This window comes from Dromiciops gliroides, chromosome 4 (assembly GCF_019393635.1).
Source record: "Dromiciops gliroides isolate mDroGli1 chromosome 4, mDroGli1.pri, whole genome shotgun sequence".
In the NCBI taxonomy this organism is placed as follows: Eukaryota; Metazoa; Chordata; class Mammalia; order Microbiotheria; family Microbiotheriidae; genus Dromiciops; species Dromiciops gliroides.
This window is the reverse complement of record NC_057864.1, coordinates 390144311-390169567: the sequence shown is the minus strand read 5'-3', so window position 1 is coordinate 390169567 and position 25257 is coordinate 390144311. Positions and strand designations below refer to the sequence as shown.

Here is a 25257-nt window from a genome sequence, read left to right as displayed (position 1 = left end):
GTTGATCGATCATAGAGTTCGGGGTGGGGGGGAGTAAAGTTTACAAATCCTGGAAAGATAGGAAGGGCTTTAAATGCCAAACAGAAGATTTTATAATTGATACTGGAAGTAATAGGGAAACAATGCAGGGTGGGGGGATGACAGGGTCAGACTTATGCTGAAGGAAAATCACTTGGTGGTGGTGGTGGTTGTTTTGGTGGGGCAATGAGGGTTAAGTGACTTGCCCAAGGTCACACAGCTAGTGTCAAGTGTCTGAGGTAGGATTTGAACTCATGTCCTCCTGAATCCAGGACCAGTGCTTTATCCACTGCGCCACCTAGCTGCCCCCTGGGAAAATCACTTTGCAGAGGGTAAGGAACTCTGGGTGTGAAAAGTTTCATAAAGCTACATTGGTACATTTCTGTAAACCCTGCTACTGGGAAGGATGGGACTAGTAGATCAAATGGGCTCAGGAGTTCTAAGCTGGAGTGAGCTAGGCCAATTAGATGTCCTCACTAAGTTTTTACCAATATGGGGAGACTCTGAGAGCAGGGCAGGACAGACCACCAAGCTTCCTGAGAGGAGAACCAGTCCAAGTTGGAAACAGAAAAAGTTAGATCTTTTTTGCCAATCAATTGTGCACTCTAGCCTATGAATGACAGCTGTGCTTTCAGCCTACATGAGATAAGGAGAACTAGTCTCAAAAAAGAGAAAAGTTGTGTATACTATAAGATATGGTTAATTATATCAAACTGGTTTTTTCTCTTCTTTTTTCTTTTCTTTTTCTTTCCTCTTCTTGTTTTTAAGAATTGTTAAAAGAAAAGGTTTATCAGGTAGGTCGGGGGAAAGGAATATATTGAAAATAAATGTGATGTTAAAAACAAAAAGGTATCAATTTTTAATCTAAAAGAAGAACAAAAGATTCAGGAGAGTAAAGATGTCTCCCACAAAATTTTGATATTTTTGAAAGAAAAATACTAATATCCATTAAAAATCCTTTTTAATAGCTCATAATGGCATAAATGAACCCAGTGTCTCCAAGGCCATGCCAACAAAGCACCGACCAGATTTGGCAGGTTCTTCCAAGGTAAAAAGACAAAGTGCCAGCCTGACAACAGATTGTCTATTGGCCGAGTACCAATCCAGGAGGGTCATCAACAAAAGATTGGCCACTGAGAGCTTTTTATTTTCCCTCAGTCTTGAAAAATAACAAAGACCATCTATTAAAGCATTGGAACTGTATTCTGCATCCGGAGAGGGAGTTGCCACACCAATTATATCATGAGCCATCAAAGTATTAAAGAGAAGAATAGGGACTAGATTTGTTCTGTTCTAATCAGTCCAACTTATCAAGCAATTACTTCTTGAGAGGATGCTTTTGAGTATCTACAGCCTGGATGGCACAAAGTATTGCTATGTAGTAGGTATCACACTCAGGTACCATGGAATCTCTTATTCATATATATCTAACTTTTCTGGTTAAAAAATTTTCATTTGAAGTGGCGAAACTGTACTTTTCTCCCCAGTGGCTAGAATAGAATGCTGCAGAAGGGATAAATACAAGGATTGAATAGGAATGCCAGATGAAGATTTAATGAGGTAGAGAATTATACATACCTACTGCATGATGTACTCTCCAATGTGATGCAGGAATCATCCCAATTTAACATTGCTTAAGGTTAAAGAACGTTTAAATAGAAAGCTATAGCTGTTCTATTCCTCAATCGGGAGGTGGGGGTGGGGAGGTTTCATTACTTGGTGTGGGTTTTTTTCTTTTGGAAGGGTAAAGGGACTGGCCAATGATCCCATCTCTCATGATAATATGCAGTATGTTCTGCTGATGTGACCTCCCAACATGGATTTCAAAGTATGTGAAGTCGGCTTGCCAAGTGAAGAAGAAGACCATTTGATTGGATGATAATCTGAAACTAAGAATGAATTCAAAAGGCCCTGAACTACCATGGAATTTTCCTTTTTCTGCCTGCCTGAGTTCAAGTGAGTGATAAGCCTCTGGGTCAGAAGGGAAAGCTCAGGCTAAATTTATATGGCAAACACTATGAAGCCCATGGGCACATGCTATTGTTTCTGTCTCTGTTGTGTCTAGTCTTTTCTGTTCTTAGGTGAAGGCTGTGACTTTGTGAGATTTGAAAGATTAGGAAAGAGAGCCACCAAAGTTCTCAAAGCTAGAAGCCAAACCCAGGTTTATAGTCCACCAGTACAGCCCCAAGGAATGGCCAGGACCTAGCCCAGCAGTCAAAATAGGAGACAAGAGAAATGGATTCATACATTGCCTATGACACCTTTGGACGTGAACTAGTGGGACAAGAGCTTTGTAGAAACTGCTTTAACCTGAAGTTCACTCTCCAAGGAATCAAGGTAGTATGCTGGAGAAAATAATTTGTAGCTTTTGTTCTTGCTCTTTCTTCTTGGTGAATATCATTTTCATTAGCTTTGGCAAAAAGTTAATTGGTGTTACTTGGTTAAATGAGAATGAGGTGCTAATCACTGACATAAAGTCACTGACATAATCACTGACATAATCAATGACATAAAGGAGATACCAACTATAACTGTTGATTGATATTTGAAAGAACACGCTAGAATGGGGGCCCAAGCCAGTAATATTATATAAAGACATGACTCCCAATCCTTCAGGAGTACCCTTTGAACCTTGAGGGGAAAATAGCCTTGCTCTAGAAAGCCTGACTCCTCAATGTGAGAGTTGGAATGAAGATCCTTATAGCTTTAGAGGAACTATATTTTATAGAAAGCAATTCCCATATTCCATCTTTGCATCTGTAAAAATAAGGAGGTTGGACTAGATAATCTCTAATGTTCCTTCAACTCTTAATTTACCATCCTGTGATCCATTGCTGAAAAAGCTCTAGGTATTCCACAGATACTCAAGCATAACTACCACACCCAAACCAATGATATTTTACTATATATGCAGAAAAATATGAGCACACATCTGCCTTATAAAAGTTTAGGTTTCCTGGGGCAGCTAGGTGGTGCAGTGGATAAAGTACCGGCCCTAGAGTCAGGAGGACCTGAGTTCAAATCCGGCCTCAGACACTTAACACTTACTAGCTGTGTGACCCTGGGCAAGTCACTTAACCCCAACTGCCTCACTAAAAAAAAATTTTTTTTAAAGTTTAGGTTTCATAAAATTAATTAAGACTAGAGTTCAAAGCACTATAGTCATGGGTCTTCATATGCCATTGGTTTAGGATGTTATTGTAACATCCTATACATAAGTTGTCTATTATCATTAATTTACACAGGTTTGAGTAATTTTTATAAGCTGCAGAGGCAGCTAGATTTCACTATTAGTACTTTAGTAATTCCATGGCCTAAGCAAATACTGGATTTCAGATTTGATACCAGGTCTCCCATGCCTCCAAACACAAGACTCCACAGTATTACACCATGATACATGGTTTCTTCTAAAATCTAAAAAATGAAGACAAGGTTAAGTGGGAGGTCACTCTGTCACTTATGTGGACACTAAATTCACTTACTAAATATATGAATCCTTTAAAAAAGAATTCCATGGCTCAATGGTCTTATCTAAGGAGGGCACCCCCTATAAAAGTACAGACTACAGCCCATCTACACTTTCTCATCCTGAGATTCCTGCCCATGTTTTCTCCTAATTCTATTAAAAGCCTTCCTTTAAGTCCTTCTGACACTTTGTGGGTATCAGAGTAGCATCCAGGCTGTCCATCTGTTCTCCCTTGCTAAATAACCAAACCATTTCCTCTACTGATTATTCATTCCCTAGATAATATTCCTTAGGTCACTTCTTTTGTGCAAGCCATCACTGGAACTTGCTACAGTTAGATATGTTTGTCATATGTAGCTTCACTGCCCTTTGAATCACCAGTTTTGGGGTTGAGAGGGGGATTGCTATATTCTGGGATTTGTAGCTATATATAGTATCTCTGGAATGTGAGTGTTAAAAAGATGGGGTTATGGCAAGAAGCAGTCTTGAGATTGTTGAAAGTACTGAGCAATTCTACCTACATATGATATATACAGTAATAGCTTGTTAATGAGCCACCCATACCATTACTGGACAATAGGCATTCTTCATCCATTTGGTTATCCCTGTGTAGACAGTAAGGTAAATTCTTAAGCAAACATTTATTAAACCCTTACTATGAGCCACACATTTTGCTAAGCACTTGCCATGCATAGAATGGCAAAAAGAGTTCCTGCCCACAAGAAGTCCACATTCTAAGGTGGGGGACAAATATTTAATAACTAGGTACGTGAAATCCATATACAGAGTAAATGGAAAGTAATCTCAGAGGCGAAAGTACGAGCAATGGAGGAAGGAAAAGAACATGACAGGTTTCCTGCAGAAGGTAACATTTGAGCTGAGTCGTGGAGGATGCCAAAGAAATCAAGATGTGAAGGAGAGCATTCCAGGCATGGGTGAAAGCCAGTATAAAAGCAAGGAAATGGAAGATGGAATGAAGGAGGAAGAGCAAATATGGCCATGTGGCTGAATCACAGAGTGTGTGGATGTAAGTAACTAAGAAGGCTGGAAAGGTAGAAAGTGCCCAGGTTATAAAGAGCTTTAAATGAGAAACAAAGGTATATCTGATTATTGAGGTAACAAGGTGCCATTGTAGTTTACTGAGGATTGGGGTCAGGATTAACATGGGCATATTTATTATGCTTTGAAAATCCCTGGGGCAGCTGGGTGGCTCAATGGATAGGGCACCGGCCCTGGATTCAGGAGAACCTGAATTCAAGTCTTGTCTTGGCACAACACTTATTAGCTGTGTGACCTTGGGCAAGTCACTTAACCCTCATTGCCCCACCCCCCAAAAAATCCTTTTGGCATCTAAGTGTGGGTTAGATTGGGGAGCAAGGGGTGACTTGAAGCAAGGAAACCAATTAGAAGGCAATTGCAAAAGTCCAGGAGTGAGATGATAAAGTCCTGATCTACAGTGGTGACTGTATATTAATGTTGAAGGCAATACCATAGTCCTAGTCACCCAGGCAAGCAAAGTAGACATCATTGGAGAGTCAGTGGTTAAACATGTATCAGCCTGCCCTTGGTTAAATGACTTGCCCAAGGTCCTGCAGATTTTAAGTTTCAAAACCAAGATTCAAACAAAGGCCCTATAACTCCAAAATATAATGCTCTCTCCACCATACCACCAGTACCAAAACTATTGTAGACAACATTTGCCATACTTAGCACATACACACAAGCAAAATTTGTGGAAGTCAAGAGATTTGTGTGTAGGGAACATTTGGAAATCAGAGTGAATCAGATCCAGTAAAAGTGGAAGCCAAGTTAGAGGGGAAAATTAAATGCCCAAGAGGTGAGTGCAGGGCTGAGAAACACATTCCTATGACTTCAAGTTTATTTCTACCTCTGGGACCATAACTCTTGGCAAAGTGTCTCATGGGAACAAATCCTTTTTTGTTACTCAAGTTACACCTTAGCACTTAACTACTTGCCTGCCCTAGGGAAGTTTGAAAGAGATCAGCCCTTTTAAAAAGACAGGTTATCTAATCTAAGAATTGATTTGATCTAAGGAGTTGAAAAGAAGTCAGGACAAGAAAAGAACAGGAAAGATTTATTGAAGAAGTAGAATTTTAGCCAAGCCTTGAAGGTGAAGAGGTAGAAGAAGGGTATTCCAAGCAATTCAAAGTTAGAAAAACATAAGTCCCTTTCTTCTTGCACCTTTGCTAGTGGCACCATGGGTCACCAGAAGCTCTACTGAAGCCACCCTCACAAATTCAGCCAGGGGTCTCAGTCATGCCGTGTGTGTTCGAACTGGCAAGGCCTGATCCCAAGTATGGCTTGAACATGTGTTGCCAGTGCTTCCATCAGTATGCAAAAGACATTGGCTTCATCAAGTTGGACAAAATTATATGTATGGATCTTGTTGATTCAGGTATTACTTTGACCATCAGTGACTACCATTTTACTGGACTGTGGACAACTATTTGATCTATCCACCTAAAGATGGATCTTGTTGTGTGTGTCATGATAATTTGTTTATAATAAACATGTCATTCTCATTTTTAAAAAAAGAAAAACATAAGTCATACTCATGGGACAGTTTGGTTGGAGTGGAATTTTCATGTAAAGGCACCATAGAATATGAGAAATAGAAAGATTAATTAGAAGCAGCATGTAAAGAGCCTTTAAAAACAGGCTAAATTGTTTAGAGGCAGTGAACAGTCATTGAAGATTTTTAAGCAAATGAGTTGAAAACATGGCAAGAGCAATATTTTTGGAATATTGATCTATTTTAGGTTTACACAATGGCTTAAAGAATGGAAAGACCAGAGGCTAGAAGACTGGTTAGAAGGCTACTTTTATAGTTCAGATGAGAGATCTAAAACAAGATGGTAACATCAGTTGGGGAAAGGAAGTGAAGAGACTGATGAAGGAAAAATTGCAAAGGAAGAATCAGAAAGACTTGATAACTGACTGAATTGGGTAGGTTAAGACAATAAAAGCCAAAGATAACTGAATTGTTTAAGAATGAATAACTAGGGAAAATGGCAACAAGGTATGTCTGACCCACATCAGAAAGCTACATGATTTCACCCAGACCCAGCCCACGTTCTGACTAGGGAACACTTGGAGGAAGGGAAGTAAGAAAAGACACATTACTGACAACTCCCAATACATTACAATTTGCTCTTCGAGTTCTTCGGAGTTTCTCAATTTAATTTAGATCCTAGGGAATAGTATGAAATCTATAAGAATGTTTAAGGAAACTGTGAAGTTCTACAGTTTATTTCACTAGGATATTCTCTGGACATTTCTACTCATATTAGGTGGGAATATGTCATGGATAGATTTGACAATGGTTTTCACCACTGTAATTTAACAGCTCTCTAAAAATGATAATAACTAACAATTCTACTCACAGCAGGTATCATCTCAAAACTACCAAAAAGCATCTCTCAGGATTCTTAAAGCATCATGAAAAGTCTAACTGCTTATAGAGAAACTAAATGGGTAAAAGAATCTTAGGATTCCACAAGGCATACACCTAGAAAGAAATGGTAGGCCAAAACTTCTGACATCAGATACATGAATTTATTCATTCAATAAAAATTTATTGAGTGTCTATTATATACAAGGTTCTGGGCTAAGTGCTCCTCTTTCTGCAGGGTAGGGAGAAATTGGCACAAGATATTTTTTAAAGATTAAAATAATCAGATCTCAGAGTTGAAAGGGGCCTCTAGGGTCAACTAATCTAACTCAGACCTGAAACAGAAGCCCCCTCTGAAATTTGCCCGGCCTCCTCTTGAAGATTTCCGGGAATGAGGAGCCAACTACTGATAACATATTAAATGAAGCTGCGCTAAAGTTTTAAGGTTTTTAGATAGATTTCCCCACAACAGCCCTGTGAGATAGATAATGAAAGTCTTCTCATTCCCATTTAATAGTTGAGGGAACTGAGTATCAGAAGTCTGCCTAGCTCACAGTCACATAACTAAACCAATGTTTAACCACTTCAAGAAAAATGCTAGCAGCTCATTAGGAGTGACATCTGAGATGTGTGAGCCTTAATAACTGAATGCACCCAAGTTATTGAAACTTGCTACTTAAGGTTAGACCTTATGGAAATGTAATTGTAATAAACAGAATATTAATATTCTGAGTCTGATCATTAATAAATGCTATTGAGCCAATGATCCATAATGCCAGTAGCCCTATGGGATTGACATCTATGAACTGTAAGTAGAGTTCTCAAGGAAAAGATTGGGAGAATGACTCTTGGCATGGGCTGAGGTAGAATTTGACTCATTTGATCTCAACCCCAAGTCCAACACTCCACTGCTCTTTCTACTATACCCACTCTCTCCCTCCAGGTAGACCATTCTATTTTTTGTTAGTTCTCTTTCTTTGGGAGGTTTTCCATCATCATTTGCTTCTTGATAATTTCTACCCATTTCTCTTTATCCTCTGAACCCATACAAAACAAATTCAATTCCATTTCCACAAAACAATAATTATGTTATCCCATGAGTCATCTTTTCTTGAATTTAAGGAACAAAGCTTCATATGTCATGTTCTCCCATCCTCTCAAAATTCTGGTTGCCCTCTTTCTAATTTACTTTAGTTTATCAATAACCTTCCTGAATTGAGATATTTAAAACTGAACACAATATTCCATATTGAGTCTGACCAGTACAGTGGGACTATCATCTTCCTTATTATGAACACTATGCCACTATCCTATTGCCTAAACTACATTAGATTGATTGACTACCATGTTACACTGATGAGTTTGCAGTCCACTAAAACTCCAAGTCTTTTTCACACAATCTGTTGTCTAGCCATGCTTCATTCATGTATCAGAGAAAGTGTTTTTTTTTAATATAGGACTTTCTCTTTATCATAATTAATTGTAATATGTACTCTAGTCCATTTAAATATTTTTAGATTCTGTCTATCACTCAATGTGTTAAATTTGATGACCATCAGCCATGCCTTTTATTCAAGTTATTGACAAAAATACTAAAGATTACAATGCTAAAGACAGATCCCTGGAGTAATCCACTAGAAGCCTTGATCCAAGTTGACATTGATCCATTAATGACTACTCATTGGGTCCATTTATTCAACCAATTCCAACTCTATCTAACTGTACTATCCACCTACTACACATAAATATAACATTAAAAACCTTGCCAAATGCTGCTGAAATCAAGGTAAGTTATATCTACAGCATTTCTTTCCAAACAGTAAATAAATAGATAGATAGATCAATTGAATAAATAAATGAGTGGAAGAGTAAGTAAATAAATAAATAATGGAGGAAGGAAACAAAGAAAAAGAGTGAAGAAGAGAAGGAAGGAAGGAGAGAGAAAAAAAGAAAGAAGGAAGGAAAGAAGGAAAGGAAGGAAGAAAAAGAAAGGAAGGAAGGAATGAGAGAGGAGGGGAGGAGAGCGGAGGAGAGGAGAGGAGAGGAGAGGAGAGGAGAGGAGAGGAGAGGAGAGGAGAGGAGAGGAGAGGAGAGGAGAGGAGAGGAGAGGAGAGGAGAGGAGAGGAGAGGAGAGGAGAGGAGAGGAGAGGAGAGGAGAGGAGAGGAGAGGAGAGGAAAGGAGAGGAGAGGAGGGGAGGAAGAAGGAAATGCAAGGTAGTCTGGCATGACCTTGATCACTTCTTCCATTCTTATATTTCTAGATGTTATCAAGATTATTAACATAGCAGGTAAGGGAAATGTCGTGGATACAGTTGACCCAGATTTTAGCAAAGCTTTAAAGTATCTCATACTATTCTTATGAAGAATATATATATATATATATATATGGATTATAAAATAATACAATCAAATTAATTCAGAACTATATGGATGGCTGGACTCAGAGTAGTTATGAATATTCAGTGTTAACATGGCAGAAAATTTCCAGAGGAGTAGCTCCAGGTATCCATACTTGAACCTGTTCTACTTAACACTTTTATCAATACTTGATAAATGCATACGTAGTATACTCATAAAATTGCAGATGAGACAAAAGTTGGAGGATAGCTAAGGAACTAGCTGAGAAAGCCAGGATCCAAAAGGCTCTTTACAAGCTAGGGTATTATTCTGAATCTAATAAGATTAAATTCAATAGAGATAAATGTAGTCTTGCACTTGGGTTCAAAAAATCAACTCCATAAGCCTAGAATGAAGAAGCATAGAAAGACAACAGTTTTTCTGAGAAGAATCTGAAGTTTGAGGGAAGGGACTGCAGGCTAAATATGATGGCTGTGTGAGGTGGCAGCCAAAAAAGCTAATGCAATCTTGGGCTATATTAGGAGAGGCATAGCTTCCAGGAGCAGGGAGTTGATTAGCCCACTATAGTCTGTCTTTGTCAAACCTTATATGTAATGTTGCAATCAGTTTACAAAGGACATTGATAAGCTGAAAAGATCCAGAGAAAGGCAATCAGACTGGTGAAGAGTTTTGAGTTTATGACATATGAGGATTAAATGAAGACTCGCGGGAATGGGATAGCTCCGTTCACATACTGGAAGGGCTGTCATTTAAAGGAGGTATTAGATTTGTCCTCCTTAGTCCCAGAGGGCAGAACCAGGAACAAAGGGAAGAAGTGGAAAAAAAGTCAAATTAGGCTTAATGTTAAAAAAAATATTCCTTAAAATTCCAAATTAGAATTGCTAGCCTCCAGAGATAGTGAATTCTCCCTCTTTATGGAGGTCTTTATGGAGAGGATGAATGACTACTTTTTTGGGTATGGTTTAGTGGGGATTCCCTTATGTACTGATGGATCGGATGTCTTTGAAGTTCCTTCCAACTCTCAAATTCTGTAATTCAATGTTCACTAACTGGGAATCAAAGTCAAGCTCACTGGCCTGTAGATGACAAACTCCATTTCTTTTTTTTTCCAAATCAGAACATTTACCCTTCTAAGTACCTCTCTTGTTTACAATTTTTAGAGATCGTTGGCAGTAGCTTAACAGCCATATCCACTAGTTCTTTCAGTACCACTGAAAGCTATTTGCCCAGGCCTAGAGACAAACTCATTGAGGGGAAGTGGGGCCTCTGTTACTGTCTCCTCACTTATCTTGGGTTTCAGTAACATATTAACCATTTTCTTTCAATCCTCCCAGTCAAAATATTTGCTCTTCTTAGTAGAAAAATACATCAAGAATTAATGATTTTGTTAGTGCATGTCTTCCCTCCTTTAACTTAGATCACAGCCCCTCTATCACTAGGCAGATAGAATCTTTAAGGATTACTGTGCTCAAAATCTTTGTCACAATGTGTGCAAGCTGGTAATGAGCCATCCTAAACTTAGCTAGGCTGGTCTAAGGATAGCAGACATTCCATCTGTCACCAGACCCAGACTAGAACCTTCCCGTCATTAGGACTTGCCAGAACTGCATTCTGTTTTCAATAACCCAGGCCATACATGATGATTGGGTAGCAGAATAGATCTTGAATAGATCTGGCCACTCATTCTAGCTTGTCAAGGACATCTTGGAAAAGAAAACAGAACGAAAATAAGTAAAACAGTTTGCTTTCTCTCATATCAATCATCATCAGTCCATCTCCAAGCAGTGGTCTTAGCCCTTCCTTGATTTTGCTATTGCCTCAATGTATCTTCTTTTTAAAAATACTTTTAGTAATCCTTTTTATTTATTTGTTTGTTTGTTTATTTTTAGCTTATGGAATGAAACAAGAATTTCCTTAACAGTATAATTTTTTAAAAGGTGATTGCACATGAAACTGCAAATCTATTATGTACAACTTACTATTCCTTTTAAATATTTAATATCGTTATCAGGTAATTTTCTCTTTTTTCTCTTTTTTTTTTCTTTATCATCAACCTTGGTTCATTCTGAACTTTAGCACCACTGACACTATTTTTTTGAAGTACCATGCTACTTTGTTGCATGTCCCCCTTTCTTCTTCATTGGAATAATTTATGTTTGCGTTGCCAGAATTTCATTCTGAAGGCATCTCATCCATCCTAGGCCAACTACCCCTGTAGAATTTGGGGCAATAGTATTCTACATATATTTCTATAAACTCTGAAAACAACTCATCCAAAATCTAGGGTAGGCACCAGACTATTCCTGATCTCCTCATTGATCAAGAACTTAAAAATAGAGTACACAATGTTCCAAAGTCCTCATTAATTTGAGCTTGGCAACACATTCCTCCTTAATAGAATCAAATCCAGAGGAATTGAGACAGTGTGGTGTTAGGGAAGGAAAACTTGGCTTTGGAGTCAAATCCAGGCTCTCATTTACTGGCTATGTGTCCTTGAATAAAATTAACTAACTACTCTGGGCTTTTTTATGTTTCTACAGCATCAGTGTTGGATTAAATGTCTTCTGTGGTTCCTTCTGGATCTAAATCTATGATCCTAGTCCTTGGTCACTTCCTCTATTGTATGAAGGATGAAATTACTACTAAGGTCAATCAAGAATATAATTGGGGCAGCTAGATGGCGCAGTGGATAGAGCACCGGTCCTGGAGTCAGGAGTACCTGAGTTCAAATCCGACCTCAGACACTTAACACTTACTAGCTGTGTGACCCTGGGCAAGTCACTTAACCCCAACTGCCTCAATTTAAAAAAAAAAAGAATATAATCAGCTTTCCTAGAAGATGACTTGAAGATGATTTTCTGCCTTTGGCCCTCTGAAAGCCTACACCCAAATAATTGAAATTCCCTACCATTACAATATTTTGACTCTATGTCAGGTTTGTGATCTGTTGCTTAACTCATCACTCATTTTCCCCCTCTGGCCACATCAATAGTATATGCTCATGGCAATGTCATTTGTTAATTGATGACTAATCCTTGCGCAAATACTATCTTCCATGATCTCTCTGCCCTTTCCCCTAAATCATAGATTTCTTCACATGAATACATCTGGAAATACAGTGCTTCTCAGAACTAGGAGAACACTATACAATAGCAACATGGTAAAGAAAAAACACTCTGATCAATGCAATGGCCAACCAAGATTCTAGAGGCCCAGTGATAAAGTGTACCACTAAGCTTTTGACAAAGTGGTGGTGAGTCAAGAGAGATAATTAACACACATTTTTTAACAGGAACAATGTCAGAATTTGTTTTAGTTAACTCTGCATTTTTGTTACAGGGGTCTTCTTTTTCTTCTTTTGGGTTTTTTTTTGGGGGGGGGTGAGTCAATTGATGTTAAGTGATTTGCTCAGGGTCACACAGTTAGTGTCAAGTGTCTAATGTCAGATTTGAACTCAGGTCCTCCTGACTCCAGGGTTGGTGCACTATCTACTGTACCACCTATCTGCTCCCCTCCCCTTTTTAAATTAGGAGAGATAGCAGGAAGAGAAAAGAAATGTTCATTAAAAAAAATTATTAAATTAAAATTTAAAAATATAATTCTACTCTACCATCTGCTTTATTTAATTTGTTCCTTTTGAATAAGTTATATACTTCTATAGCCAAATTTCATGAGGAACATCTCGCTATGTCTCAGTGACGCCTAAAATTAACTAATCTTGATAAGAAAGACAACCAGATCTAAATGATAAACAGAATGATAGTCTAAGAGCAGCTAAGAAGACTGTTGGATTTCTAGTTTGGTCTGGTCTGATTAATCCAATTACTTGGAGTATGATGCATGGTACATCATCAAGGTTATAATTTCAACACCCAACCAGACTAAAATACATGGGAAAAACACATCCATAGTCATACATTATGTGTAAAATACATGACTAGTGATAAAAAGCTTTTAACTCTATTAAAGGTGGCCTGATAACAATAACCAATAACATTTCCCTCTCCTAGATTTATCTTTGTTTCTCCTGCAACAATTAAGTAAACCTCCAAAACTAAGTTTCTTCCTCAGATACTCAGTTAAATTTTGAGTTCCTGTAATCAATGTATGTATGTTATAGGGGCAATGTGATATAATGGATAAAATGTTGGACTTGTAATCAGGAAAACCTAGGTTCAATTACTACCATGATTTGCATATTGTGAGCCTTTAATATATGCTCATTGATTAATTATGTAACTCAGGGCAAGTTATGTAACCTCTATGTGCTTTAAATAAAGCAGATTCCTTAGACTTAGCTATTAAATCAAATTTAGGTAGCATTTTGCACTGGTACAAGGAATTTCCCACACTGATGAAATTATAGATTGTTCACATATTCACCCATGTACATGATACATGCTAGGTATCAGATTGAAGAAGTATGGAAAAGATGTAGTCTCCATCTTTTATAAATCAACTAGGTACAATATCCCCAGACATGATTCTTAAATATATCATTGCTGACTATATTGAGTTATCTTAAAACAGGAAACACCTATCTAAGAAAACCTGAAAAATTCATTCTCTATTCCTACAAAAAAGCCCTTATCATATGAAAGCTTCTTCAATCCTCAAATACAAATTTGATATGCATGAATTTCCAGTGAAAAATGAAATTGGCAAATTATTATAAATCATTTTGCAAGATGATGGGGAAGGAGCATATACTTGTTACACAAGAATAGCAAGTCAATGCAAATAATGGGTGTATAGATAGCAAGTGCAAATATTAGAGTGAGCATAAGTATTACAAAAAAGTAGTTGCATGTATCAAGAAAGAAATAAAAGACATTTTAAATAATGTGTCTATCTCTGACTAACTAAAGGTGGAGCTGCTCAGGAAAGGTATCGGCAATATGAAGCAAGACACAGCTTTTCTTCATCAGAAACCCATTTCTTATTTTCTCCTGTTCACTAAGTTGTTTCCTTTTCTGCAGGACCAGTCTCAGATATAAAGTCATCTACATAGTGTAAGATGAGAAATATACTTTAAAATAATTTCCCTTTTTAAAATTCCACCATTAGCAATTCATTTCTTTGTGGTAAGCATTTCCCTCTCCAAATATCTTCTTTTAAATATTTAAATATCTAAATTTAAATATTCTTGGGTTTGTTGTTAATGTTGTTGTTTGTGCTTCATTCTCAAAGAGGACCATGACATCGGGGTGATATCATGACTTGCACTGAAATGGATTTAAGTGAAGGAGGGAAGAGTGAAACACTGGAAGGTGTAATGAAAAAAATATCAAACTGGTGGGCAAGAGGCCTTTGTTCTAGATCTGACTCTGTTCCCCAGTTATGTGACCTTAAATCTCAACCTCTAGTGGCCTTAGTTTTCTTTTCACTAAAATAAGTAGATCAGACTAAATCTGCAAGGCTTGTTCTAAGCCTATGATTATTTAGTACTCTCTGAAATTTCTATCCATTAATCCTAGTTCTGCCATCAGATTTAAGCAAAACATATAATTCTTCTTCCATCTAATAGCCTGTAGAACACCAGAAGACTGGTATCATGCTCTTCATAAGTCTTCTCTTCTCCAATCTGAACACCCCATTTCCTCTAGCTAATTCTTATATGGCAAAATCTTTAGTCTCTTCACTAACCCAATTATTCTTCTTGGGATTCACTCCAACTTGTTCATGTCCTTTCTGAAATAAGTTATAGGACTTTTCTAAGAGTCAAAGTCAAGCTCCCTGATCTATAGTTAGAAGACTCTGTAACCCTTCTTTGTTTTGAATATCAAGTCAGTGTTTGCCCACCAGCAAATCCTGTTGGATCTTATCCATTTGAATGGATTCTCAAAGATCAATAGCAATGCAGTACTCATATCCCTAAGTATTTTCAGTTCCAGGGGATATAGACTGTCCCAGTTGGACAATTAACTGCTTAAAATGACACTAGTTACTCTATTAACAGGACCTCATTTTAGAGTTCAATTCCCTAATAATTATTTTTGTTCTAACAGTCCCAGCCTGAAAATCTCTTTTCTCTACCGAGAATGAAATAAACAGGAAATAAGTCTCCCTTCTTTCTCTCAGCACAGTATCTTCTTCCTAAGCAAGGATTTTATTCTTTCATTCATTTTTCTATTGCCACCAACAAAGTTTAAAAGAGTCTTGTTATCTTTAAGGTAAGGTTAAGATTATAATGAACATGAGCATTCCCCATTGCCTTTCCAGTTTCCCATCAGTTCCTCTTCACCAACCAGTTCCTCCTTCTTGGCCAGAAGTAGGTTCAGAAGAGTATTCCTCCTCATCACCTCCTCTACCTTCAAAAAGATGAAATTATTATTAATGATCTTTGAAAATATAACAAAAAGGCATTTAAATGAGGAAAGGGAGGAGCGGATTAAAAAACAAAAATACCACTTAAGTATTTTACCAAAGGATGAACCAGCCCCTCTCAATGTAACATGGATATATGATTTCATCAGTGTAGTCAACTTCAATCAATTGATCTAATAACTATTTATTAAGCTCCTATGAGCCAGGCATTGGGGATACAATTTTTTAAAGAAAAAAGACATTCCTGCCTCCCAAAAGCTTACAGTCTAAGGGGGAGGGAAACAACACACACAAAAAAAAAGCTAAAAAGGAATATTCCCAATGTGGGAATATGGTGGAAAGGTCAGTCAGAGAAGTCCCAAAATAAGGCAGTAGGGTAGAAATGAACAGGTGTATGAGTTGAACTCTGTCCTTAAACTTCCTCCACTATCACAGATCAGAAACTTCCCTGGAATGTACAGTCTTGGAGACTTGGCTGGGGGCACTAAGAGGATGAGATCTCCCAAGAGTCACATAATTAGTCTATGTCTATGTCTATGTCTGTGTCTATGTCTATGTCTATGTCTAAGTGTTTTACATATACTAGTTCACTTGTACCTCACAATAATCATGTTACGAAGGTACTACAGGTATTAGTATAACCATTTTTCCAATGGGAAAATGAAGGACCAGAGAGGTTGAACACGGTAAGGCAAGGTTTGAACCCTTGTCTCTCTTGTACTCAAAACAGTGTTCTTTCTGTTATGCCATACTGCTTCTCTAGAACAAGATAAGTTTGATTGACTGAATGGTGCATTTTTTAAAAATATTAGCAATTGTCTAATCCAATAATTTTTGTCTCTGATAACAACCTTTACTCACTAAATATTCTCCAACTATATTTCTTTCTCATCATCCTTCACCTTAGTATTAAAGTGTACACATTAAAGCCCAACCAATTAACCAAAACAAAAAGAAAAATACACCTAAAGGAAAATTCAATCAAAAGATCCCCAGTTAGAAATAATACTGTCATGTGCGTGGAGGTGTACAGCACACACGACTGGTTGATCAGAATGGCAATGAGTCAGGAAAAACACGAGAGGTCTTTCCTGATGAAGGATTATGGAAGTAGGTGTGATAACTAAGAGCTATGGCAATGACAACATCCTTAATGCTAACAGTAATAAGGGAAAAGTATATCCAAGGATAGTTCTAAAGGTGTGATCCCAAGAAGATTTTTGGCCACAGCAGACAAAGGGAATGATCAATCATACCTCAATGGACAATGACTTGTCCCTTTAGCTTTAGAGACTCTAGCTCTTTAATCATAACCCTAAACCTTGCCGTCCTATTGGGAGAGGACTAATATAGGGCCAAAGATATCCAACACACAGGTAACCTGTCCACTTGTGACTTTCAGGTTGGCCAAAAGCAGCTGACTGGAAGGTCAGTCAATTCTATACAACCAATATTTAGATTGTGAGCTCCTTGAGAGTGAAGACAGGTTGCCTTTCTCTGTATCTCCCAAAGCTTAGCACGGTGGCTGGCACATAGCAGGTATTTAATAGATGCTACTTGACTGATTGGCTAGACATGTGCAGGGCACTATAATAAATGTTAGAAGAGATATGAAGACACAAGTCTTGTTATCAAAATGCTTATAGTGAGGCAGCTAGGTGGCTCAGTGGATAGAGCACCGGCCCTGGATTCAGGAGTACCTGAGTTCAAATTTTACCTCAGACACTTGACACTTACTAGCTGTGTGACCCTAGGCAAGTCACTTAACCCCAACTGCCTCACCAAAAACAAATGCTTATAGCTTAGCAGGAGGATAAAAAGAGATTTTTGAATAAGTATAACAGAGAAGGATGAGCATTTGACAATGTGATCATAGAGACCTAATCTAATCATGGAAGCATACCCTACAGTGCCTCAGAATAAAAAACAGAGGAGTAATATATTTCCCTTTCCTTTCCAGAGGAGCAACCTTGAAAGAAGCTGGATTTTCCCATGGGAAGAGCTCCCCCCATGCTACTCATTCCTGGATCCTTTAGTCACATAAGTCCCAGGTTTTGAAACTTCTAGCATCTATTCCTCTGTGCTTCGAGCCACATATTCCATGTCTATTTTCCTCATCTGCATAGAGAGAGAGCTAACATTTCTCCAAAGTAACCCAAGTCTAAAATGTATGTCGGTAACCCAAGTCTAAAATGTATGTCGGTATGTGTTTGCCTGCACAAAAGTTCTTCCTCAGTGTTTTAGGGTGGCATGAGAGGGAACCTGGATTTCTGAGGCTGTAGTAGCAGAGCACAAATATGGGCAGTTCTACAATGCTGGGAGGGTTTCAATCACAGGCTTAGTTAACAGAGTACATTCTGTTCTATAAGGAATAAGCTAACTAAGCATGGTGAGTCTAAGCACCAAAAGTTGTATGACTGCTAGATGGTAATTCTTGGGTGGCCCATTAAACATAAACTATGAAAAGGTCCTCAACTTTTTTGTATAGAGCCCCTTTCTCATTTCACAGTGATTATCATGAATTGTAGGATAATAGGGAAGACCATGCTATGAATCACAGGCTTTTAAATATCTACAAATATCCTTTTAGCTGTTGAGGCTCTTAGCTTGAGTTACTGGTCCAATACAGTAAGTAGAGCCTCTAGAGCAGAAACTGAACCACCCTCCATATTGACAATTTTGCTGTAAATTAAGCCATACAATATAAAGTAGTGGCACCTCAATGAAAAGATGGTTCACAGGTCCTCCTTGGAGAGATTAAAAAAAAAAAGTTAGTTGTATCATGTGCTTAAAGGCAACAACAAATATCACTACATCTCATGGCCCACTTGGTAATCTCATTTTACAGTAATTATGATGAATAGTAGCAAAAACAACTACATAAAGATGATTGCATATTATTTACCAACATCTATAGTAAAGAATAAGATATCCGATAAATTCTGTAAAGAGCTTGACAAGATCCTCCAAATTAAGTCAACCTATATATCGATAATTAATACCTTCAATGCAAAGGCAAGCACAAGAAAGGACTACAAAAATATTGGAACATACGACTCAGATTAAGAAATTAAGGCAGGGGGCGGCTAGGTGGCATAGTGGATAAAGCACTGGCCCTGGATTCAGGAGGACCTGAGTTCAAGTCCAGCCTCAGACACTTGACACTTACTAGCTGTGTGACCCTGGTCAACTCACTTAACCCTCATTGCCCTGTTAAAAAAAAAAGGGGTGGAGAGAGAAAAAGAAATTAAAGGAGCCAAGGCCTATAACTTGTTCAGAAACCTCAAGTTTATATAAATAATTTATTTAAGAGATGCAGGAGGCATCTGAATATCACCAAAAACAAAATTAACTATATCTTAATAGACAGGAGAAAAGTGGTAACTGGTATGGTAGGCATTTCATAATAAGCTGTCTCTATGCAAGGAGATCAATATAGAATTATTAAAATCAATATGAAACTAGAAGAAAGATGTAAATAAGAGTACAAAGTGGTAAATGACAACAGTTCCAACATTGCCTATTTAAAGAAATTATTGACCAAAAAATAGGAAATATATTGAAAAAAAAACAACTTTGGTCTTCCTTAATTCTAAGAGAAACTTAACTGATGTAAAATTGTTGCCAACAACAAGGAAACAAAAAAACTGATGAAAAATGAGAAGGGAACCAAAAGGCTTTTGAAGAAAATTCTTTATGAGTCATATCTTTATTGTCATAAATTTGATTGAAAGTTGTAAAGAATAGAAGATGTTTTTGTGTTTTGTGATTATTTTAAAGCATTTGGGTTTGATAGAACAAAGCACAGCCTTGGGGGCTCTCTTCAAATAAGGTATCTATCTCCCTTGCATAGTTGTGGTCATACAAGATTCATTGATAAGTGCAACCAGAGACAACTTTTGTTCAGTGATCCTCTGAGAATCAACACCAAACAAGGCATAGAACAAGGAGACAAATGCTCACCAAAAAATGCTTAGCAACACTGAAGAAAGTCCAAAAAGAAGAGGAATTCCCTTTAATAAGATTCATCAAAAGCTCCATATTTGTGAATTTCAATGAGCCCTCAGACACCCTAAGACTTCTTCAATATGACCCATGATTATTAACAGACCAACCAGGCAATCCACAAGGGAAAAAACAAAGGGATGATGAATGCATTTGGTCCAGATCGTGGCATACTATTGGATGGGTAACTCAATGACTTAGTGCAGCAGTACATATATTTTGGACAAAGAGTGCAACTAAAAAAATGAGCTTGTCTTAGAACTGAAAAGGAGCAGCATATTAGGCTATATTTCATTTGGGAAAATATGCAACATATTCCACGATCCCAAACTGTTACCTGCTACAAAACACAATTTTTAAAAATTCCAATGTTATTCCGGTGATGCCTTTGGTTGTGAGTTTTAGAATATCATAGTAGATGAAAAATTGTATATAACCAAAGGACAATAGGAAGACATAAGGCATAAGGAGGCTGTAGTTCCCTGCCCATGAAAACTTCTAGCCAAACTACCTACTGCTCCTATCCTTTCCATTTCCCACCTCTATGCCTTTGTACAAGTTGTCCCCAATGTCTCAAATATACCTCTTTTTCTCCACTTCATAAACTTCCTTCAAAGCTCAGCTCTAGTATCCCCTATGATAGGCCTACACTGGTCCTCATGGTTAAAACTATCTCCCCAAAATTAATTTGTATCTACTTTATGTATATGTGTGTATTGTGTTAATTTTTCTGTATACTGATCATTTCGCACCCACCAATAGAATTTCAGCTCCTTGAGGTGAAGGAATGGGGGGGGGGAGAGTGTTTCTTTCTATCACAAAACTCAAGAGTAGTGGCTGAAACATAGTAAAGTGCTCAATAAATGCTTGTTGAATGAATGACTTGTACACCACAAATGTGCTTGACAGGAAAAGGAAGTAGGTCAATCAAGTAACAAAATTGGAAATAACAGTGCTGCAGCATCGTCCACAAAATGCTAAAAGAACCAAAAGAAAGCCTCCAGAGCATTGTGTAGAACCTCTGTGGAGGAGACGTTGAAAAACATGGATGAGAATCCCTTAAGAGGAGAAGGTATAGATGGGTAGAAGGGGTAACAATATCAAAATGAAGGAGCTCAAGATGAGTGTTTGGTTAATTTTTGCCTCCTTTATCATACAAATCTGTGGGGTATGATATTTCAGACACAGGAGAGGAAAAAAAAATGTACTGTTATCAATTGTCTGGATCTCTGACCTTATAAGACTAAAAATAGGCTTGTTAATGCTAGAGATGACCCCTTTTTGAAAAGGACAGAACTTCCTCACTGCACTGCACTTATAAATTTCGGATAAGCATGTAATGTCATGATCTATCCCTCCTGGCTGATTCTGACCATTGTTTTAATGGCATTGTTCACTGTCTTATCCCAGGGTCCCTGGAATATATGGTGGTGCTGCTAAAGTCATTGTAATAGTGCTGTGGTCCAGCCCCAAAGAAGCCCCATTTCCAAAGGGAGCCAAGCAAGCTACATACAATAAGTTTTTTGATTTTATAAAAATGAAAAACATATGGGAAGAAAAAAATAGGAAAAAACTTGAAATAAGATGTTTTCCTTTATCCTTGACATATTCTCCCCCCCCTTCCGACCCTCCATATCCAAAGAGTTGGCAAATCTTGTTAATTCTACATCCACATCTCTCACATTGATCTTCTTTTCTTCCCTCATATGGTTATCATCCTAGTTCAATCCCTAACCACCTCCCTCCTCAACTTTTGCTACAGCTTCCTAATTAGGTTTCCTGCCCCGAGTCTCTCCTCTCTCAAACGCCATCCTCCATTCAGCTGTCAAATTAGCATTCCTAAATCACAAGTCTGACTATGTTACTCACTTGCTCAAGAAAATCTAGTGGCTCCCAATTGTGTCTTAGATAAAATGCAGCTTCTTCCATTTGCAGTTGAAAACCCTTCATAATCTGACATCAGCCTCTCTTGCTAGGTTTATTGCCTATTAATTCCCTTCGTGCACTCTACATGCCTGCCAAATTGACCTACTTGTTCTACCATATGTACAACATTTTTTTTCTTGTATCTGCAGGATTTTTTCCCTCCTTACCTCTGCTTCATCAAATCCCTAGTTTCCTTCAAGACTTAGTACAAGCACCTCTTCCTACATGAGGTCCATCCTGAATCCTCCCAGCTGTTAGTGACAGATGACGGAAGAAGCATATATATTACTGTGTGCAAAACTCTAAGGATACAATCAGAAAAGCAAAATTGTCTCCACTCTCAAAGAGCTCATATTCTGGAGGGGAAGATGACAAATATAAGAAATTTCAGCTGTGAGTCAAAGGGAAAGGGTCCCAGGGTCCTTAGGATACAATGACAAAGCAATTGATAATATATGTCCTTTAATGCTATTTCCATTCATTAAATCATATCCATTTATGATGTGAAGACAATTGACAAGACACAGGACTTTGGTAGCAAGTACTTTCTTTTCTAGTCTTCAGGAGTTGTGACTTTTGAGGAGGCAAGGGATACAGTATTTGTTAGAAACAGCTTCCAGATTGCATCTTCACGAGGGTTGATGTCCCGGATAATGTCTGTAGGAGCTGGGTTTGGAGCAGGACTGCTAGTCTGGGGGCTAGGCACTGGACACTGGCATTCTCAGGGCTCTTGGGGTAGGATCCTGGAGCTGTCACTTCTTGGGCTTGAGGAAAGGTGGTGGGCAAGGGGATGACTTGCTTACCACATTCTCTCTCTCTCTCTCTCTCTCTCTCTCTCTCTCTCTCTCTCAATGCCTGGTTCTCTCTGTCTATCTCTGTGCATCTTTGTGTGTATATGTGTCGCTCTGCCTCTGTCTCTATTTTTGTCTGTGTGTGTGTGTGTGTGTGTGTGTGTGTGTGTGTGTGTGTGTAAACGTGTGTCTCTGAGTATCTCTCTGTCTATTTCTATTTTCCCACCCCAACTCCTCTTTCTTTCTTTCTTCAGCTAGACTGGCTTGTCTGTCTTGTTGGTAATACTCTCTTTCCCTAACTGGAAACTACTTACTAGGTACTCTCTATATATATATTTTGAATTTTACTTATACTATATATTCATGTTTTCCTCTGATATGAACTCCATGAGGACAGGCATTGTTTCATTTCTGTCGATGAAACACCAATGCATGAAAACAGTGCTCAGCACACAAGCAGATGCCTAATAAGTGCTTAGTGAATGAATGAATAAATACTATATATCTTCTGTCTCGTTCCTACTGCAGCTACCTGAAAGCTTGCTAAGAGACAAAGCATGTTATTTCCAGTTTAAGTATAAAGCAGTTCTACTTTAGATCCATCCATGGGGACTTATTAGTGAAAGTACAAGAAAGACCTTGTCAGAGGACAGCCCTCAGCAAAATTTTCACTAAGATATAATAACTAGAAACAAATTGAAGTCCTTGGTCCTTTCAGGAGTATAAGCTTTTCAAACCAGACTCCAAGGGAGTACCAGGGGTGAGACTGCAACAAAGAAATGACGCTGAAATTCAGAAAAAGATAACAATGACAACATCTATGGAATTGCTGATTGGTGTGTTTTCATGGTGCTAAAGGCTGGTAGGAATAAAGTATCTTTTCACATAGCTGGAAAACAGGAATGATCTTAGATATGGCCTTTCCCTCCAAATGCCCTCTCCTTACAAAGAAAAAAAAATCCTCCTTTTCCCCTACCCTCCTCCACTTTAGGCTGAGAGATCAGGGAATGAGTAGAACATAGAGAATGAATAGAACATCTATGAAAAGCAAGAATACTACTTCTACTGTCCTGTATTTACATGACACATTCAGGTAGATGAAGAAGATTCTTCACAAAAACCCTATGAGGTAGGTAGTGCAAAAACTTCCCAATTTTACATATGAGTAAACTGAGTCTGAGAGAAATAAAATGACTTGCCCGTTGTCACACAAACACCACATGTCAAAGATGGGATTAAAATCCAGGTATACAGACTCCAAATATACCAGGCTTCTTCTCTCCTCTGACGAGGTCTTTCTTGTACTTTCACTAATAAGTCCCCATGGATGGACCTTCATCTCAATTCTCTGTGACTACAGTTTGGCCAAGGTCCAAGTCTGCTTACCAATGAGATAAAAGGTTGCAATGGTAGAATTTCAGACATCACTCAGGCACATGGGAGAGAATCGGGGTGAAAGGGGATGCAGTAGGAAAACTATCAGGGCCTCCCTGAAGCTGCTGGAATTATCTCTATTCCTCCTCCTGCTGTGTATAAGGCTAGCTGTGGATCTGACAATTTTGCCATTTAAAATGATTCCACAGCATGGGCTGCAGAGCAGTGGCCTAAACCGTAGTAAAGTTTCAGTGTAACTGTCATTCTTTCATGCAGTCTTCTCTGTAGGTTCATTATTCTTCTGTAGCCCTAAAATAGTTGCAGCTATTAATGTGGCAAGTTGATATTTCTACTGCATCTGCTGCTTCAGCTATGAGAGCAGTCATCCAGGCTAGTTTAGAAGCAGTGCCAGGTGGAAAAGGAGGAGGGGGAGGGATGGTGTATCTGTCATCTTTTTCACCCTTGGGAAAAAATATGTATTTCATCCAGTTCACTAAAAAAAACCCTTCAGGGGCAGCTTGGTGGCACAATGGATACAGCACTGGCCCTGGATTCAGGAGGACCTGAGTTCAAATCCAGCCTCAGACCCTGGGCAAGTCACTTAACCCTCATTGCCCCACCAAAAAAAAAAAATTAAACAATACAGCAAAAAAAAAACCCAACTATGTACCAGTTGTAAAAGAATCAGCCCACCTAAACAGGGAGAGACTCTTGGTGAAAAGGTTATCCACTAAGTGATTAAGTTTTTCACCACATGAACTCAGAAAGATTGTCTAGCAGAGATTCTTAACTTTTGTGTTTCGTGGACTCCTTTGGGCAGTTCAGTAAAGCCTATGGACCCTCTTTCAGAACAATGTTTTTAAATGCATAAAATAAAATACATAGGCTTACAAAGGGAAGCCCATAGAAGTAAAAGGCATACCTTATAGTTTAATCCCCCCTTTGTCCCCAGACTCTCCCAATTTCTGCCAAGAATTTCCATCAAAACATAACAAATAAGTAACAGGGACAGACATACCATATTTTGCACACAGAGGGTACAAAATCAGTGTCTGTAAGGCAAATGAGTGAATGGATAAATGAATATTTACTTCAGACCAATACATTCACTGACATGCAAACAGGGCTCAAGATTTACAGTTACCAGGGGTTGCCTCAGAAGACAATAAATCTCAGTCTCATGACATCATGCTACAAATTAATCTAAGTTCCTCCATCTAACAGAAATCAAGACAGTACAATTTAGATTCTGATCAGAACACCTCAGGGCTCCAGACTAATGGACAAGACACAAGATTTCAGATCAGAAGGTCAAAAGTTCAAATTCCTTTAGTGTGATCACTTTATCAATATGGCATAATGATAAGAACACCAGACTCAACATTGAAAAATTTCGATTTGAGTCCCAGTTCCGACATTTAAAATAGGATCACCGGACTGAAAACTGAAAAGGGAATTCATCCAATCATCTTGCTCTCTGTGTGACCTTGAGAAAATCACTGTCTCTGTTTGATCCTCTGTTTCCTCATCTGTATAATATCAGGAAGGCTTTTAAAAATAATTTTGCATGATGCTGCCTT

At 38.2% G+C, this 25257-nt stretch overlaps 1 protein-coding gene and 1 pseudogene across 1 annotated transcript in view; one reads left to right on the top strand and one right to left on the bottom strand.

Annotated features, from left to right (window-relative positions):
• Window positions 1-25257, bottom strand: part of PPP1R14C (protein phosphatase 1 regulatory inhibitor subunit 14C) — a 119015-nt gene that overhangs the window by 31802 nt on the left and 61956 nt on the right. The window lies entirely within an intron of this gene.
• On the top strand, window positions 5703-5956 carry LOC122753493 (annotated as a pseudogene).